This window comes from Loxodonta africana, chromosome 13 (assembly GCF_030014295.1).
Source record: "Loxodonta africana isolate mLoxAfr1 chromosome 13, mLoxAfr1.hap2, whole genome shotgun sequence".
Taxonomy (NCBI): domain Eukaryota; kingdom Metazoa; phylum Chordata; class Mammalia; order Proboscidea; family Elephantidae; genus Loxodonta; species Loxodonta africana.
In genome coordinates this window covers 80,596,409-80,617,315 of record NC_087354.1, presented here as the reverse complement: position 1 = coordinate 80,617,315, position 20,907 = coordinate 80,596,409, and positions in this window count along the sequence as shown.

The following is a 20,907-nucleotide window of genomic DNA, read 5'->3' as shown; positions in this document are numbered from 1 at the left end:
CTGCCAAAAGAAGGAACAAATCTGTCTTGGAAGAAGTACAACCAGAATGCTCCTTAGAAGCAAGGATGGCGGACTACGTCTCACCTTCTTTGAAAATGTTGTCAGGAGGGATCAGTCCCTGGAGAAGGACATCATGCTTGGTAAAATAGAGGGTCAGTGAAAAAGAGGAAGATCCTCAATGACATGGATTGATACAGTGGTTTCAAAAATGGGCTTAAGAAGTATGACAACATTGTGAGTGTGGTGCAGGAACGGGCAGCATTTCATTCTGTTGTGCATAGGGTCGCTATGAGTCAGAACTGACTTGATGGCACCTAACGACAAAAACAACAAAAACAAGAGCCAAAATCAAAATATTAATGCTACAACTCAAACAAGTAGAAACAGAGCAGCAAAATGAGGTCTCGGGCACCAAAAGAAAGGAAATAATAAAAATTAGAGCAGAATTAAATGAAACAGAGAATAGAAAAACAATCGAAAGAGTTAACAATAGCAAAACTGGTTCTTTGCAAAGATCAGCAAAACTGATGAACCACTGGTCGAACTGACAAAAGAAAAACAGGAGAGGAAGCAAATAACCCAAATAAAAAATGAGAGGGGTGATATCAAAACATAACCAACAGAAATTAAAAGAATCTTAAGAGAGTACTATGAAAAATTTTACTCCAAAAATTTGAAAACCTAGAGGAAATGAAATTTCTAGAAACACAGTATCTACCTATACTAACACAAACTGAGGTAGGAAAATTAAATAAATCAATACAAAAGAAGAAATTGAAGAGGTAATTAAAAAACTCCAAAAACAAACAAACAAAAATGTCCTTGCCCTGATGGCTCCACTGAAGAAATAGACCAAATCTTCAGAAAGGGGTTAACACCACCACTACTAAAGATATTTCAGAGCACAGAAAAGGATGAAATACTCCCAAACTCATTCTATGAAGCCAGCGTAAACCCTGATACCAAAACCATGTAAAACAAAACCAAATCCATTGCTGTTGAGTCGATTCCGACTCATAGTGACCCTATAAACACACAACAAAAAAAGAAAATTACAGACCAATATCATGAACATAGAAGCAAAAATCCTCAACAAAATTCTAACCAGTGGAATTCAACAACATATCAAAAAATAATTCACCATGACCAAGTTGGATTCACAGCAGGTATGCAGGGATGGATCAACATTAGAAAAACAATCAACATAATCCATCACACAAATAAAAAAAAGGTCAAGAACCACATGATCTTATCAATTGATGCAGAAAAGGCATTTGGCAAAGTCCAACACCCATTCATGACAAAAACTCTCAGCAAAATAGAAAATAGAAGGGAAATTCTTCAACATAATAAATGGCATTTATAAAAAGCCAACAGCCAACATCATCCTAAATGGAGAGAGTGTGAAAGCATTCCCCTTGAGAAAGGTTCCCCTTTATCACCACTATTATTCAACATTGTGCTGGAGATCCTAGCCAGAGCAATTAGGCTAGAAAAAGAAAGAAAGGGCATTCAAATTGGTAAGGAAGAAGTAAAAGTATCCCTATTTACATATGATATGATCTTACACAGAGAAAACCCTAAAGAATCCACAAGAAAACTACTGGAACTAATAGAAGAGTTCAGCAAAGTATCAGGATACAAGATGAACATTCAAAAATCAGTTGGATTCCTCTACGCCAACAAAGACAACGTCAAAGAGGAAATCACCAAATCAATACCATTTACACTAGAACCCAAGAAAATAAAATACTTATGAATAAATCTAAACAAAGATGTAAAAGACCTATACAAAGAAAACTACAAGACACTACTGCAAGGAACCAGAAGAGACCTACATAAGTAGAAAAACATACATTGCTCACGGATAGGAAGACTCGAAAGTGTGAAAATGTCAATTCTACCCAAAGCGATCTGCAGATACAATATACCAGACAATCCGGATCTAAATTCCAATGACATTTTTTAATGAGATGGAGAAACATATCACCAACTTCATGTGGAAAGGGAATAGACTCTAGATAAGTAAAGCATTACTGAAGAAGATGAACAAAGTGGAGGCTGCACACTACCTGATTTTAAAACCTATTAAACTGCCACGGCAGTCAAAACAGCCTAGTACTGGAAAAACAAGGATACATAGACCAAGGAAACAGAATTGAGAATCCAGACGTAAATTCATCCACCTATGAATGAGCGAGCAGCTGATATTTGACAAAGGCTGAAAGTCCGTTAACTGAGGAAAAGACAATCTCTTTAACAAATGGTGCTGGCATAACTGGATATCCTTCTGCAAAAAATGAAACAAGATCCACGCCTCACACCATGCACAAAAACTAACTCAAAACATATCAAAGAACTTAAATATAAAATAAAAAACAATAAAGAATCATGGAAGAAAACACAGGGACAATGCTAGGAGCCCTAATACATGGCATAAACAGAATACAAACCATAACTAACAGTGCACAAACATCAGAAGAGAAACTAGATAACTGGGAGCTCCTAAAAGTGAAACATTTATGTTCATCAAAAGACTTCACCAAAAGAGTAAAAAGATTATCTACAGACTGGGAAAAAAATCTTCAGCTATGACATATTTGATCAGGGTCTAATCTCTAAAATCTACAAGATCCTTCGAAATCACAACAACAAAAAGACAAATAACCCAATTAAAAAATGGGCGAAGGATGTGAACAGGCACTTCACCAAAGAAGACATTCAGGAAGCTAACGGATACATGAGGAAATGCTCAAGATCATTAGCCATTACACAAATACAATTCAAAACTAAAATGACATACCGTCTCACCCCAACAAGACTAGCATTAATCCAAAAAACACAAAATAATAAGTGTTGGACAGGTTGTGGAGAGACGAACACTTATACACTGCAGTGGGACTGTAAAATGGTACAACCACTTTGGAAAACGATTTGGCCCTTCTTTGGAAAGCTAGAAATAGAAGAATCATTTGTTGTTCTTGTTAGGTGCCATCGAGTCGGTTCTGACTCATAGTGACCCTATGGACAACAGAACGAAACACTGCCCCGTCCTGCGTCATCCTTACAATTCTTGTTATGCTTAAGACCCATGTTGCAGACGCTGTATCAATCCACCACATCAAGGGTCTCCCTTTTTTCTGCTGACCCTGTACTTTACCGAGAATGATGTCTTTCTCCAGGGACTGATCCCACCTGACATGCCCAAAGTATGTAAGACTCAGTGTCCTCATCCTTGCTTCTAAGGAGCATTCTGGATGTACTTCTTCCAAGGCAGATTTGCTTATTCTTTTGGCAGTCCCTAGTATATTCAATATTCTACACCAACACTGCAATTCAAAGTCATCAATTCTTCTTTGGTCTTCCTCATTCTTTGTCCAGTTTTCACATACATATGATGTGATTGAAAATACCATGGCTTGGGTCAGGTGCACCTTAGTCTTCAAAGTGAAATCTTTGATTTTCAACACGTTGAAGAGGTCCTTTGCAGCAGAATTCCCCAAAGCAGTGTGTCTTTTGATTTCTTGACTGCTGCTTCCATGGGTGTCAATTGTGGATTCAAGTAAAATGGAATCCTTGAAAAATTCAATCTTGTCTCCATTTATCATGATGTTGCTTACAGGTCCAGTTGTGAGGATTTTTGTTTTCTTTGTGTTGAGGTGTAATCCATACTGAAGGCTGTGGTCTTTGGTCTTCATTAGTAAGTGCTTCAAGTCCTCTTCACTTTCAGCAAGCAAGGTTGTGCTATCTGAGTAACACAGGTTGTTAATGAGTCTTCTTCCAATCCTGATGCCCCCTTCTTCTTCATATAGTCCAGCTTCTCGGATTATTTGCTCAACATACAGACTGAACAGGTATGGTGAAAGGATACAACCCTGACACACACCTTTCCTGACCTTAAACCACTCAGTATTCCCTTGGTCTGTCTGAACAACTGCCTCTTGATCTATGTATAGGTTCCCCATGAGCACAATTAAGTGTTCTGAAATTCCCATTGTTTGACTGTTGTCCATAATTTGTTATGATTCACACAGTCGAACACCTTCACATAGTCAATAAAACACAGGTAAACATCCCTCTGGTATTCTCTGCTTTCAGCCAGGATCCATCTGACATCAGCAATGATATCCCTGGTTCTACATCCTCTTCTGAATCCAGCCTGAGTTTCTGGCAGTTCCCTGTCAATACACTGCTGCATCCACTTTTGAATGATCCTCAGCAAAATTTTGCTTGCCTATGATATTAATGATATCATTCAATAATTTCCACATTCAGTTAGATCACCTTTCTTGGGAATAGGCATAAACATGGATCACTTCCAGTAAGTTGGCCAGGAAGCTGTCTTCCATACTTCTGAGCATAGAAGAGTGAGCACTTCCAGTGCTGCATCCGTTTGCTGAAACATCTCAATTGATACTCTGTCAATTCCTGGAGCCTTGTTTTTTTCCAATGCCCTCAGGGCAGCTTGGACTTCTTCCTTTAGTACCGACAGTTCCTGATCATGTGCTACCTCTTGAAATGGTTGAACGTCAACTAATTCTTTTTGGTATAATGACTCCGTGTATTTCTTCCATCTTCTTTTGATGCTTCCTGCGTAGTTTAATATTTTCCCCATGGAATCCTTCACTATTGCAACTCGAGGATTGATTTTTTTCTTCAGTTCTTTCAGCTTGAGAAACACCAAGCATGTTCTTCCCTTTTGGTTTTCTATCTGCACTTCTTTGCACGTCATTATAATACTTTACTTTGTCTTCTCGAGCTGCCCTTTTAAATCTTCTGTTTAGTTCTTTCACTTGATCATTTCTTCCTTTTATTTTAGCTGCTTGACATTCAAGAGCAAGTTTCAGAGTCTCCTTTGACATCCATCTTGGTCTTTTCTTTCCTGTCTTTTCAATGACCTCTTGCTTTCTTTATGTATGATGTCTTTGATGTCATTCCACATCTCGTCTGGTCCTTGGTCATTAGTGTTCAATGTATCACATCTATTCTTGAGACGGTCTCTAAATTCAGGTGGGATATACTAAAGGTCATATTTTGGGTCTCGTGGACTCACTCTGATTTTCTTCAGTTTCAGCTTGAACTTGCATATGAGCAATTGATTGGTCTGTTCCAGTCAGCCTGGCCTTGTTCTGACTGATGATATTGAGCTTTTCCATCGTCTTTTCCCACAAATGTAGTCAATTTGCATCTTGTGTATTCCATCTGGTGAGGTCCATGTGTATAGTGGCTGTTTATGCTGGTGAAAAAGGGTATTTGCAATGAAGATGTCATTCATCTTGCCAAATTCTATCATTCAATCTGCAGCATTGTTTCAACCACCAAAGCCATATTTTCCAACTACCAATCCTTCTTCTTTGTTTCCAACTTTCTCGTTCCAATCACCAGTAATTATCCATGCATCCTGATTGCACGTTTGATCAATTTCAGACTGCAGAAACTGATAAAAATCTTCTATTTCTTCGTCTTTGGCCTTAGTGTTTGGTGTGTAAATTTGAATAATAGTCGTATTAACTGGTCTTCCTTGTAGGCTTAACAATATTACCCTATCACTGACAGTGTTGTACTTCATGATAGATCTTGAAATGCTCTGTTTGACGATGAATGCAACACTATTCCTCTTCAAGTTGCCCCGGCCGGCATAGTAGACTAAATGATTGTCCTACTCAAAATGGCCAATACCAGTCCATTTCAGCTCACTAATGCCTAGGATATGGATGTTTATGCGTTCCATTTCATTTTTGAAAATTTTCAATTTTCCTAGATTCATAATTCGTACATTCCAGGTTCTGATTAGTAATGGATGTTTGCAGCTATTTCTTCTCATTTTGAGTCATGCCACATCAGCAAATTAAGGCCTCAAAAGCTTTACTTCATCCATGTCATTTAGGTCGTCTCTACTACAAGGAGGCAGCTCTTCCCCAATCATCTTTTGAGTGCCTTCCAACTACGGGGCTCTTTTTTTTTTTTTCAAGTATTTTATTTTATTTATTTATTTATTTTAATAACTTTTATTAAGCTTCAAGTGAACGTTTACAAATCCAATCAGTCTGTCACATATAAGTTTACATACATCTCACTCCCTACTCCCACTTACTCTCCCCGTCTTGAGTCAGCCCTTTCAGTCTCTCCTTTCTTGACAATTTTGCTGGCTTCCCTCTCTCTCTATCCTCCCATCCCCCCTCCAGACAAGAGTTGCCAACACAATCTCAAGTGTCCACCTGATATAATTAGCTCACTCTTCATCAGCGTCTCTCTCCCACCCGCTGACCAGTCCCTTTCATTTCTGATGAGTTGTCTTCGGGGATGGTTCCTGTCCTGTGTCAACAGAAGGTCTGGAGAGCATGGCCGCCGGGATTCCTCCAGTCTCAGTCAGACCATTAAGTTTGGTCTTTTTATGAGAATTTGGGGTCTGCATCCACTGATCTCCTGCTCCCTCAGGGGTCCTCTGCTGTGCTCCCTGTCAGGGCAGTCATCGATTGTGGCCGGGCACCAACTAGTTCTTCTGGTCTCAGGATGATGTAGGTCTCTGGTTGATGTAGCCCTTTCTGTCTCTTGGGCTCTTAGTTATCGTGTGACCTTGGTGTTCATTCTCCTTTGCTCCAGGTGGGTTGAGACCAATTGCTGCATCTTAGATGGCCGCTTGTTAGCATTTAAGACCCCAGATGCCACATTTCAAAGTGGGATGCAGAATGATTTCATAATAGAATTATTTTGCCAATTGACTTAGAAGTCCCCGCAAACCATGTTCCCCAGACCCCCGCGCTTGCTCCGCTGAGCTTTGAAGCATTCATTTTATCCCGGAAACTTCTTTGCTTTTGGTCCAGTCCAATTGAGCTGACCTTCCATGTATTGAGTGTTGTCTTTCCCTTCACCTAAAGCAGTTCTTATCTACTGATTAATCAATAAAAAACCCTCTCCCACCCTCCCTCCCTCCCCCCCTCGTAACCACAAAAGTATGTGTTCTTCTCAGGTTTACTATTGCTCAAGATCTTATAATAGTGGTCTTATACAATATTTGTCCTTTTGCCTCTGACTCATTTCGCTCAGCATAATGCCTTCCAGGTTCCTCCATGTTATGAAATGTTTCAGAGATTCGTCACTGTTCTTCATCAATGCGCAGTATTCCATTGCGTGACTATATCACAATTTATTTACCCATTCATCCGTTGATGGACACCTTGGTTGCTTCCAGCTTTTTGCTATTGTAAACAGAGCTGCAATAAACATGGGTGTGCATATATCTGTTTGTGTGAAGGCTCTTGTATCTCTAGGGTATATTCCGAGGAGTGGGATTTCTGGGTTGTATGGTAGTTCTATTTCTAACTGTTTAAGATAACGCCAGATAGATTTCCAAAGTGGTTGTACCATTTTACAATCCCACCAGCAGTGTATGAGAGTTCCAATCTCTCCGCAGCCTCTCCAACATTTATTATTTTGTGTTTTTTGGATTAATGCCAGCCTTGCTGGTGTGAGATGGAATCTCATCGTAGTTTTAATTTGCATTTCTCTAATGGCTAATGATCGAGAGCATTTTCTCATGTATCTGTTGGCTGCCTGAATATCTTCTTTAGAGAAATGTGTGTTCATATCCTTTGCCCACTTCTTGATTGGGTTGTTTGTCTTTTTGTGGTTGAGTTTTGACAGAATCATGTAGATTTTAGAGATCAGGCACTGGTCGGAGATGTCATAGCTGAAAATTCTTTCCCAATCTGTAGGTGGTCTTTTTACTCTTTTGGTGAAGTCTTTATATGAGCATAGGTGTTTGATTTTTAGGAGCTCCCAGTTATCGGGTTTCTCTTCATCATTTTTGGTAATGTTTTGTATTCTGTTTATACCTTGTATTAGGGCTCCTAGGGTTGTCCCAATTTTTTCTTCCATGATCTTTATCGTTTTAGTCTTTATGTTTAGGTCTTTGATCCACTTGGAGTTAGTTTTTGTGCATGGTGTGAGGTATGGGTCCTGTTTCATTTTTTTGCAAATGGATATCCAGTTATGCCAGCATCATTTGTTAAAAAGGCTCTTTTCCCCAGTTAATTGACACTGGTCCTTTGTCAAATATCAGCTGCTCATACGTGGATGGATCTATGTCTGGGTTCTCAATTCTGTTCCATTGGTCTATGTGTCTGTTATTGTACCAATACCAGGCTGTTTTGACTACTGTGGCTGTATAATAGGTTCTGAAGTCAGGTAAGGTGAGGCCTCCCACCTTCTTCTTCTTTTTCAGTAGTGCTTTGCTTATCCGGGGCTTCTTTCCCTTCCATATGAAATTGGTGATTTGTTTCTCTATCCCCTTAAAATATGACATTGGAATTTGGATCGGAAGTGCGTTAAATGTATAGATGGCTTTTGGTAGAATAGACATTTTTATTATGTTAAGTCTTCCTATCCATGAGCAAGGTATGTTTTTCCACTTAAGTATGTCCTTTTGAATTTCTTGTAGTAGAGCTTTGTAGTTTTCTTTGTATAGGTCTTTTACATCCTTGGTAAGATTTATTCCTAAATATCTTATCTTTTTGGGGGCTACTGTGAATGGTATTGATTTGGTTATTTCCTCTTCGGTGTTCTTTTTGTTGATGTAGAGGAATCCAAGTGATTTTTGTATGTTTATTTTATAACCTGAGACTCTGCCAAACTCTTCTATTAGTTTCAGTGGTTTTCTGGAGGATTCCTTAGGGTTTTCTGTGTATATAATCATGTCATCTGCAAATAGTGATAACTTTACTTCTTCCTTGCTTATCCGGATACCTTTTATTTCTTTGTCTAGCCTAATTGCCCTGGCTAAGACTTCCAACACGGTGTTGAATAAGAGAGGTGATAAAGGGCATCCTTGTCTGGTTCCCGTTCTCAAGGGAAATGCTTTCAGGTTCTCTCCATTTAGAGTGATATTGGCTGTTGGCTTTGCATAGATGCCCTTTATTATGTTGAGGAATTTTCCTTCAATTCCTATTTTGGTAAGAGTTTTTATCATGAATGGGTGTTGGACTTTGTCAAATGCCTTTTCTGCATCAATTGATAAGATCATGTGGTTTTTTTCTTTTGTTTTATTTATGTGATGGATTACATTAATGGTTTTTCTGATATTAAACCAGCCTTGCATACCTGGTATAAATCCCACTTGATCAGGGTGAATTATTTTTTTGATGTGGTGTTGGATTCTATTGGCTAGAATTTTGTTGAGGATTTTTGCATCTATGTTCATGAGGGATATAGGTCTATAATTTTCTTTTTTTGTAATGTCTTTACCTGGTTTTGGTATCAGGGAGATGGTGGCTTCACAGAATGAGTTGGGTAGTATTCCGTCATTTTCTATGCTTTGGAATACCTTTAGTAGTAGTGGTGTTAACTCTTCTCTGAAAGTTTGGTAGAAATCTGCAGTGAAGCCGTCCGGGCCAGGGCTTTTTTTTGTTGGGAGTTTTTTGATTACTGTTTCAATCTCTTTTTTTGTTATGGGTCTATTTAGTAGCTCTACTTCTGAATGTGTTAGTTTAGGTAGGTAGTGTTTTTCCAGGAATTCATCCATTTCTTCTAGGTTTTCAAATTTGTTAGAGTACAATTTTTCATAATAATCTGATATGATTCTTTTAATTTCATTTGGTTCTGTTGTGATGTGGTCCTTCTCGTTTCTTATTCGGGTTATTTGTTTCCTTTCCTGTATTTCTTTAGTCAGTCTAGCCAATGGTTTATCAATTTTGTTAATTTTTTCATAGAACCAGCTTTTGGCTTTGTTAATTCTTTCAATTGTTTTTCTGTTCTCTAATTCATTTAGTTCAGCTCTAATTTTTATTATTTGTTTTCTTCTGGTGCCTGATGGATTCTTTTGTTGCTCACTTTCTATTTGTTCAAGTTGTAGGAACAGTTCTCTGATTTTGGCTCTTTCTTCTTTTTGTATGTGTGCATTAGTTGATATAAATTGGCCTCTGAGCACTGCTTTTGCTGTGTCCCAGAGGTTTTAATAGGAAGTATTTTCATTCTCGTTGCTTTCTAAGAATTTCCTTATTCCCTCCTTGATGTCTTCTATAACCCAGTCTTTTTTCAGGAGGGTATTGTTCATTTTCCAAGTATTTGATTTCTTTTCCCTAGTTTTTCTGTTATTGATCTCTAGTTTTATTGCCTTGTGGTCTGAGAAGAGGCTTTGTAATATTTCGATGTTTTGGACTCTGCAAAGGTTTGTTTTATGACCTAATATGTGGTCTATTCTAGAAAATGTTCCATGTGCGCTAGAAAAAAAAGTATATTTTGCAGCAGTTGGGTGGAGAGTTCTGTATAAGTCAATGAGGTCAAGTTGGTTGATTGTTGTAATTAGATCTTCCGTGTCTCTGTTGAGCTTCTTACTGGATGTCCTGTCCTTCTCCGAAAGTGGTGTGTTGAAGTCTCCTACTATAATTGTGGAGGTATCTATCTCGCTTTTGAATTCTGTTAAAATTTGATTTATGTATCTTGCAGTCCTGTCATTGGGTGAGTAAATATTTAATATGGTTATGTCTTCCTGATCAATTGTCCCTTTTATCATTATATAGTGTCCTTCTTTATCCTTTGTGGTGGATTTAAGTCTAAAGTCTATTTTGTCAGAAATTAATATTGCTACTCCTCTTCTTTTTTGCTTATTGTTTGCTTGATATACTTTTTTCCATCCTTTGAGTTTTAGTTTGTTTGTGTCTCTAAGTCTAAGGTGTGTCTCTTGTAGGCAGCATATAGATGGATCGTGTTTCTTTATCCAGTCTGTGACTCTCTGTCTCTTTATTGGTGCATTTAGTCCATTTACATTCAGGGTAATTATAGATAAGTAAGTTTTTAGTGCTGTCATTTTGATGCCTTTTTATGTGTGTTGTTGACAATTTCATTTTTCCACATACTTTTTTGTGCTGAGACGTTTTTCTTAGTAAATTGTGAGATCCTCATTTTCATAGTGCTTGACTTTATGTTAGTTGAGTCATTACGTTTTTCTTGGTTTTTATCTTGAGTTATAGAGTTGTTATACCTTTTTGTGGTTACCTTATTATTTACCCCTATTTTTCTAAGTAAAAACCTAACTTGTATTGTTCTATATCGCCTTGTATCACTCTCCATATGGCAGTTCAATGCCTCCTGTATTTAGTCCCTCTTTTTGATTATTGTGATCTTTTACCTATTGACTTCCATGATTCCCTGTTATGTGTATTTTTTTTAATTAATCTTAATTTGTTTGTTTTTGTTATTTCCCTATTTGAGTTGATATCAGAACGATCTGTTTTGTGACCTTGTGTTGTGCTGATATCTGATATTATTGGTTCTCTGACCAAACAATATCCTTTAGTATTTCTTGTAGCTTTGGTTTGGTTTTTGCAAATTCTCTAAACTTGTGTTTGTCTGTAAATATCTTAATTTCGCCTTCATATTTCAGAGAGAGTTTTGCTGGATATATGATCCTTGGTTTCCAGTTTTTCTCCTTCAGTGTTCTGTATATGTCGTCCCTTTCCCTTCTGGCCTGCATGGTTTCTGCTGAGTAGTCAGAACATATTCTTATTGATTCTCCCTTGAAGGAAACCTTTCTTTTCTCCCTGGCTGCTTTTAAAATTTTCTGTTTATCTTTGGTTTTGGTGAGTTTGATGATAATATGTCTTGGTGTTTTTCTTTTTGGATCAATCTTAAATGGGGTTCGATGAGCATCTTGGATAGCTATCCTTTCGTCTTTCATGATGTCAGGGAAGTTTTGTGTCAGGAGTTCTTCAACTATTTTCTCTGTGTTTTCTGTCCCCCCTCCCTGTTCTGGGACTCCAATCACCCGCAGGTTATCCTTCTTGATAGAGTCCCACATAATTCTTAGGGTTTCTTCATTTTTTTTAATTCGTTTATCTGATTTTTTTTCAGCTATGTTGGTGTTGATTCCCTGGTCCTCCAGATGTCCCAGTCTGCATTCTAATTGCTCGAGTCTGCTTCTCTGACTTCCTAGTGTGTTGTCTAATTCTGTAATTTTATTGTTAATCTTTTGGATTTCTACATGTTGTCTCTCTATGGATTCTTGCAACTTATTAATTTTTCCAGTATGATCTTGAATAATCTTTTTGAATTCTTCAACAGTTTTATCAGTGTGTTCCTTGGCTTTTTCTGCAGATATCCTAATTTCATTTGTGATATCATTAAGCATTCTGTAAATTCGTTTTTTATATTCTGTATCTGATAATTCCAAGATTGTATCTTCATTTGGGAAAGATTTTGATTCTTTTGTTTGGGGGGTTGGAGAAGCTGTCATGGTCTGCTTCTTTAAGTGGTTTGATATGGACTGCTGTCTCCGAGCCATCACTGGGAAACTAGTGTTTCCAGAAAATCCGCTAAAAAAAACTGTAGTCAGATCCCTATCAGTTTTCCCTCTGGCTCAGGCTATTCAGATGTTAATGAAGCCGCCTGGGGAGGGTGGGGGAGGGAACAGAGAGATAGGAGAGTAGCACCTCAGAATATAGCCAAAGTTGCTTGTCTTGCTTGGAATGACTATTATATCTGAGATTCCCGCGGGCGCGTCGCCTATGTGTGCTGGCTGTGTGGAGATTGCCCCCGGGGGGTCTGGCCCGCTGGAGTCACGGTCAGATCCTCCGCTTCCAGCCCCACGCCCAGCGTCAAGGCTCCCCTACTGGGATGGTGCACTCTCGACTCCAAAATCAGTCGCTGCCTCCCGGGGACTTCTCATCCCTCCAGCCACGTGGCCGTGCCGCCCCCGAGAACCAGTTGAGCCTCCTCCCGGGGTTAGTTCAGATGGGTGGAGCAGCTCCCCGTGCTTGTGCCGTGACCGAGTGTCCCGGCTGGGACGCTGTTCTCCCCACTCCAATACTAGTCGCTGCCTCCCGGGGACTTTTCCTATCGGCTGCGTCCCACGCCGCCCGCGCGACCCGGCTGGTCCCCTTCCCAGGGTTAGTTCAGCGGGGTGGAGCATCTCTCTGTGTTTATGGCGTACCTGCGTCCAGTCCAAATCCTGCGGGACGGTTCCCCGGCTTGGATGCTGCTCTTTCTGCTCCAAGAGCAGTCACTGTCTCCCGGGGACTTCTCCTACCGGCTGCGTCCCACACCGCCCGTGGAACCGGCTGCATCCCACACCGCCCGTGGAACCAGCTGGTCCCCCTCCCGGGGTTAGTTCAGGGGGGTGGAGCAGGTCTCTGTGCTTGTGCTGTACCTGACTGGTACGCTGGCTCCAGGCTCTGGAAACAATTGCTGCTTCCCCGTATTAGTTCGTTCTCCGTCTCTAAATCTGTGTTTGTTGTTCAGGGTTCGTAGATTGTTATGTATGTGATCGATTCACTAGTTTTTCCAAGTCTTTGTTGTAAGAGGGATCTGAGGTAGCGTCTGCCTAGTCCGCCATCTTGGCTCCGCCCTGGGGCTCTTTTTCCAAATACTTCTTCCGGCACTATATCAGACAATGTTCTGCTGCTATGCATAAGGTTTCCACTGGCTAATTCTTTTCAGAAGTAGATTCCCAGGTCCTTCTTCCTAGGCTTAGTCTGGAAGCTCAGCTGAAATTTGTCTTCCATGGGTGACCCTGCTGGTATCTGAATACCAGTGGCATAGCTTTCAGCATCACAGCAACATGCAAGCCCCCACGGTACCATAGAATCCAGCAATCTCACTCCTTGGAATATATCCTAGAGAAATAAGAGACTTCACACAAATAGATATACACATACCCATGTTCACTGCAGCACTGTTCACAACAGCAAAAAATGGAAACAACCTAGGTGCCCATCAATGGACGAATGGATAAACAAATTATGGTATATACACACAATGGAATACTACCCAATGATAAAGAACAATGATGAATCTGGGAAACATCTCACAACACAGATGAATCTGGAAGGTATTATGCTGAGTGAAATTAGTCAGTTGCAAAAGGACAAATATTGTATGAGACCACTATTATAAGAACTGAAGAAAAGGTTTAAACACAGAAGAAAACATTCTTTCTTGGTTGGGGAAGGGGTGAAGGGAGAGGGGAATTCACTAATGAGATAGTAGACAAGAATTATCTTAGGTGAAGGGAAGGACAACATGCAGTACAGGGGAAGTCAGCACAACTGAAATAAACCAAAGGTAAAGAAGTTTCCTGAACACAATTAAGCACTTCAAAGGACACAGTAACAGCGGTGGGGATCTGAGCACCATGGTTTCAGGGGACATCTATGTCAATTTGCATAATAAAATTTATTAAGGAAATGTTATACATCCCACTTTGGTGAGTGGCATCTGGGGCCAGCCGTTCCCCACCCACCCACCCCCCCCCCAGAGCAAAGGAGAATGAAAAACCTCAAAGACACAAGGAAAACATTAGCCCAAGAGAAAAAAGGGCCACATAAACAAGAGACTTCATTAGCCTGACACCAGAAGAACTAGGTGGTGCCTGGCTACAACCAATGACCCCCTGACAGGAAACACAACAGAGAGTCCCTGAAGGAGCACAAGAAAATTGTAGTGCAGAACTCAAATTCACATAAAATGCCCTGACTAAATTATTGGACTGAGACTAGAGGAGCCCCTGAAGACACAGACTCTCAGCCCAGAACTGAAACCATTCCCGAAGCCAACCCTACAAAGATTAGACTATAAACCATAAAATAATACTCGTAGGCGGGGCCAAGATGGGGGACTAGGTGGACGCTACTGCGGATCCCTCTTGCAACAAAGACTCGGAAAAACAAGTGAATTGATCACATACATAACAATCTACAAACTCTGAACAACAAACACAGATTTAGAGACGGAGAACGAACAAATACAGGGAGGCAGCGATTGTTTTCAGAGCCTGGAGCCAGCGTACCAGTCAGGTAAACTTCGGAGCCCGATTCGGGGCAGAGCCCAGGGATGCAGACGGCACAGACAAGGGGCCCAGCCCTAGTCCCCAAACTCATTCCGGGAGGAGGCCCAGCCGGTTCGCGTGGGCCACGTGGCGGCACAGCCGGTGGGAGAAGTCCCTGGGAGGCAGCGACTGGTCTTGGAGCGGGGAGAGCAGCGTCCCAGCCGGGGAGCCGTCCCGACGGGATTTTGGCGGGCGCGGGCGTGGCATGGGTGCAGGGAGCAGCTACATCCCCCTGAATTGACCCGGGGGGGCCCAGCCAGTTCGCGTGGGCGGCGCCCAGCCGGTTCGCGCAGCGGCGCAGCCAGTGGGAGAAGTCCCCGGAAGGCAATGACTGGTCTTGGAGCGGGGAGAGCAGCGTCCCAGCCAAGGAGCCATCCCGCCGGGATTTTGGCAGGCACGGGTGTGGCGTGAGCGTGGGAAGCAGCTCCATCCCCCTGAATTGACCCCGGGGGGGTCCCAGCTTGTTCGCAGGGGTGGCGCGCGACGTGGCTGGCGGGACGGGGAGTCCCCGGGAGGCAGCGACTGATTTTGGAGTCGGGAGTGCACCGTCCCAGTAGGGGAGCCTTAACCTAGGGGGTGGGGCTGACAGAAGAGGATCTGACCGTGAATCAAGCCGGCCAGACCCCCCGGGGGCAATCTCCACACAGCCAGCACACATAGGCGACGCACCCGCGGGAATCTCAGATATAATAGTCATTCCAAGCAAGACAAGCAACTCTGGCTATATTCTGAGGTGCTACTCTCCTAGCTCTCTGATCCCTCCCCCACCCTCCCCAGGCGGCTCCATTAACATCCGAATAGCCTGAGCCAGAGGGAGAACTCTGATAGGGATTTGACTGCATTTTTTTTAGCAGATTTTCTGGAAAAACTAGTTTCCCAGTGATGGCTCGGAGACAGCAGTCCATATCAAACCACTTAAAGAAGCAGACCATGACAGCTTCTCCAACCCCCCAAACAAAAGAATCAAAATCTTTCCCAAACGAAGATACAATCTTGGAATTATCAGATACAGAATATAAAACACTAATTTACAGAATGCTTAAAGACATCACAAATGAAATGAGGCAGACTGCAGAAAAAGCCAAGGAACACACTGATAAAAACTGTTGAAGAATTCAAAAAGATTATTCAAGAACATAGTGGAAAAATTAACAAGTTGCAAGAATCCATAGAGAGACAGCATGTAGAAATCCAAAAGATTAACAATCAAATTACAGAATTAGACAACGCAATAGGAAGTCAGAGGAGCAGACTCGAGCAATTAGAATGCAGACTGGGACATCTGGAGGACCAGGGAATCAACATCAACATAGCTGAAAAAAAATCAGAGAAAAGAATTTAAAAAAATGAAGAAACCCTAAGAATCATGTGGGACTCTATCAAGAAGGATAACTTGCGAGTGATTGGAGTCCCAGAACAGGGAGGGGGGACAGAAAACACAGAGAAAATAGTTGAAGAACTCCTGACACAAAACTTCCCTGACATCATGAAAGACGAAAGGATATCTATCCAGGATGCTCATCGAACCCCATTTAAGATTGATCCAAAAAGAAAAACACCAAGACATATTATCATCAAACTTGCCAAAAACAAAGATAAACAGAAAATTTTAAAAGCAGCCAGGGAGAAAAGAAAGGTTTCCTTCAAGGGAGAATCAATAAGTTCAGACTACTCAGCAGAAACTATGAAGGCAAGAAGGGAATGGGACGACATATACAGAGCACTGAAGGAGAAAAACTGCCAGCCAAGGATCATATATCCAGCAAAACTCTCTCTGAAATATGAAGGCGAAATTATGATATTTTCAGATAAACACAAGTTTAGAGAATTTGCAAAAATCAGAACAAAGCTACAAGAAATGCTAAAGGAGATTGTTTGGTCAGAAAACCAAATATATCAGGTACCAGCACAATACAAGGTCACAAAACAGAACGTCCTGATACCAACGCAACTCAAATAGGGAAATCACAAAAACAAACAAATTAAGATTCATTCTAAAACGTAAATAAATAAACAAAATAATACACATAACAGGGAATCATGGAAGTCAATAGGTAAAAGATCACAATAATCAAAAAGAGGGACTAAATATAGGAGGCATTGAACTGCCAGATGGAGGGTGATACAAGCCGATATAGAACAATACAAGTTAGGTTTTTACTTAGGAAAATAGGGGTAAATAATAAGGTAACCACAAAAAGGAATATCAACTCCATAACTCAGGATAAAAGCCAAGAAAAACGTAACGACTCAACTAACATAAAGTCAAACACTATGAAAATGAGGATCTCACAATTTAATAAGAAAAACGTCTCAGCACAAAAAAGTATGTGGAAAAATGAAATGGCCAACAACACACATGAAAACGCATCAAAATGACAGCACTAAAAACTTATTTATCTATAATTACGCTGAATGTAAATGGCCTAAATGCACCAATAAAGAGACAGAGAGTCACGGACTGGATAAAGAAACACGATCCATCTATATGCTGCCTACAAGAGACACACCTTAGACTTAGAGACTCAAACAAACTAAAACTCAAAGGATGGAAAAAAATATATCAAGCAAACAATAAGCAAAAAAGAAGAGGAGTAGCAATATTAATTTCTGACAAAATAGACTTTAGACTTAAATCCACCACAAAGGATAAAGAAGGACACTATATAATGATAAAAGGGACAATTGATCAGGAAGACATAACCATATTAAATATTTACGCACCTAATGACAGGGCTGCAAGATACATAAATCAAATTTTAACAGAATTCAAAAGTGAGATAGACACCTCCACAAATATAGTAGGAGACTTCAACACACCACTTTTGGAGGACAGGACATCCAGTAAGAAGCTCAACAGAGACACGGAAGATCTAATTACAACAATCAACCAACTTGACCTCATTGACTTATACAGAACTCTCCACCCAACTGCTGCAAAGTATACTTTTTTTTTCTAGTGCACATGGAACATTCTCTAGAATAGACCACATATTAGGGCATAAAACAAACCTTTGCAGAGTCCAAAACATCGAAATATTACAAAGTATCTTCTCAGACCACAAGGCCATAAAACTAGAAATCAATAACAGAAAAATAGGGAAAAGAAATCAAATACTTGGAAAATGAACAATACCCTCCTGAAAAAAGACTGGGTTATAGAAGACATCAAGGAGGGAATAAGGAAATTCTTAGAAAGCAACGAGAATGAAAATACTTCCTATCAAAACCTCTGGGACACAGCAAAAGCAGTGCTCAGAGGCGAATTTCTATTGATAAATGCACACATACAAAAAGAAAAAGAGCCAGAAACAGAGAACTGTCCCAACAACTTGAACAAATAGAAAGTGAGCAAGAAAAGAACCCATTAGGCACCAGAAGAAAACAAATAATAAAAACTAGAGCTCAACTAAATGAATTAGAGAACAGAAAAACAATTGAAAGAATTAACAAAGCCAAAAGCTGGTTCTTTGAAAAAATTAACAAAATTGATAAACCATTGGCTAGACTGACTAAAGAAATACAGGAAAGGAAACAAATAACCCGAATAAGAAACGAGAAGGACCACATCACAACAGAACCAAATGAAATTAAAAGAATCATTTCAGATTACTACGAAAAATTGTACTCTAACAAATTTGAAAACCTAGAAGAAATGGATGAATTCTTGGAAAAACACTACCTCCCTAAACTAACACATTCAGAAGTAGAACAACTAAATAGACCCATTACAAAAAAAGAGATTGAAACGGTAATCAAAAAACTTCCAACAAAAAAAAGCCCTGGCCCGGACGGCTTCACTGCAGATTTCTACCAAACTTTCAGAGAAGATTAACACCACTACTACTGAAGGTATTTCAAAGCATAGAAAATGACGGAATACTACCCAACTCATTCTATGAAGCTACCATTTCCCTGATACCAAAACCAGGTAAAGGCATTACAAAAAAAGAAAATTATAGACCTGTATCCCTCATGAACATAGATGCAAAAATCCTCAACAAAATTCTAGCCAGTAGGATCCAACAATACATCAAAAAAATAATTTACCCTGATCAAGTGGTATTTATACCAGGTATGCAAGGCTGGTTTAATATCAGAAAAACCATTAATGTAATCCATCACATAAATAAAACAAAAGATAAAAACCACATGATCTTATCAATTGATGCAGAAAAGGCATTTGACAAAGTCCAACACCCATTTATGATAAAATCTCTTACCAAAATAGGAATTGAAGGAAAATTCCTCAACATAATAAAGGGCATCAAAAAGCCAACAGCCAATATCACTCTAAATGGAGAGAACCTGAAAGCATTTCCCTTGAGAACGGGAACCAGACAAGGATGCCCTTTATCACCACTCTTATTCAACATCATACTTGCAGTCCTAGCCAGGGCAATTAGGCTAGACAAAGAAATAAAGGGTATTCAGATTGGCAAGGAGGAAGTAAAGTTATCACTATTTGTAGATGACATGATCTTATACACAGAAAACCCTAAGGAATCCTCCAGAAAACTACTGAAACTAATAGAAGAGTTTGGCAGAGTCTCAGGTTATAAAATAAACATACAAAAATCACTTGGATTCCTCTACATCAACAAAAAGAACACCAAAGAGGAAATAACCAAATCAATACCATTCACAGTAGCCCCCAAGAAGATAAAATACCTAGGAATAAATCTTACCAAGGATATAAAAGACCTATACAAAGAAAACTACAAAGCTCTACTACAAGAAATTCAAAAGGACATACTCAAGTGGAAAAACATACCTTGCTCATGGATAGGAAGACTTAACATAGTAAAAATGTCTATTCTACCAAAAGCCATCTATACATATAATGCACTTTCGATCCAAATTCCAATGTCATATTTTAAGGGGATAGAGAAACAAATCACCAATTTCATATGGAAGGGAAAGAACCCCCAGATAAGCAAAGCATTACTGTAAAAGAAGAAGAAAGTGGGAGGCCTCACTCTACCTGATTTCAGAACCTATTATACAGCTACAGTAGTCAAAACAGCCTGGTACTGGTACAATAACAGGCACATAGACCAATGGAACAGAATTGAGAACCCAGACATAGATCCATCCATGTATGAGCAGCTGATATTTGACAAAGGTCCAGTGTCAGTTAATTGGGGAAAAGATAGTCTTTTTAACAAATGGTGCTGGCATAACTGGATATCCATTTGCAAAAAAATGAAACAGGACCCATACCTCACACCATGCACAAAAACTAACTCCAAGTGGATCAAAGACCTAAACATAAAGACTAAAACGATAAAGATCATGGAAGAAAAAATTGGGACAACCCTAGGAGCCCTAATACAAGACATAAACAGAATACAAAACATTACCAAAAATGTTGAAGAGAAACCAGATAACTGGGAGCTCCTAAAAATCAAACACCTATGCTCATCTAAAGACTTCACCAAAAGAGTAAAAAGACCACCTACAGACTGGGAAAGAATTTTCAGCTATGACATCTCCGACCAGCGCCTGATCTCTAAAATCTACATGATTCTATCAAAACTCAACCACAAAAAGACAAACAACCCAATCAAGAAGTGGGCAAAGGATATGAACACACATTTCACTAAAGAAGATATTCAGGCAGCCAACAGATACATGAGAAAATGCTCTCGATCATTAGCCATTAGAGAAATGCAAATTAAAACTACGATGAGATTCCATCTCACACCAGCAAGGCTGGCATTAATCCAAAAAACACAAAATAATAAATGTTGGAGAGGCTGCGGAGAGATTGGAACTCTCATACACTGCTGGTGGGATTGTAAAATGGTACAACCACTTTGGAAATCTATCTGGCGTTATCTTAAACAGTTAGAAATAGAACTACCATACAACCCAGAAATCCCACTCCTCGGAATATACCCTAGAGATACAAGAGCCTTCACACAAACAGATATATGCACACCCATGTTTATTGCAGCTCTGTTTACAATAGTAAAAAGTTGGAAGCAACCAAGGTGTCCATCAACGGATGAATGGGTAAATAAATTGTGATATAGTCACGCAATGGAATACTACGCATCGATAAAGAACAGTGACGAATCTCTGAA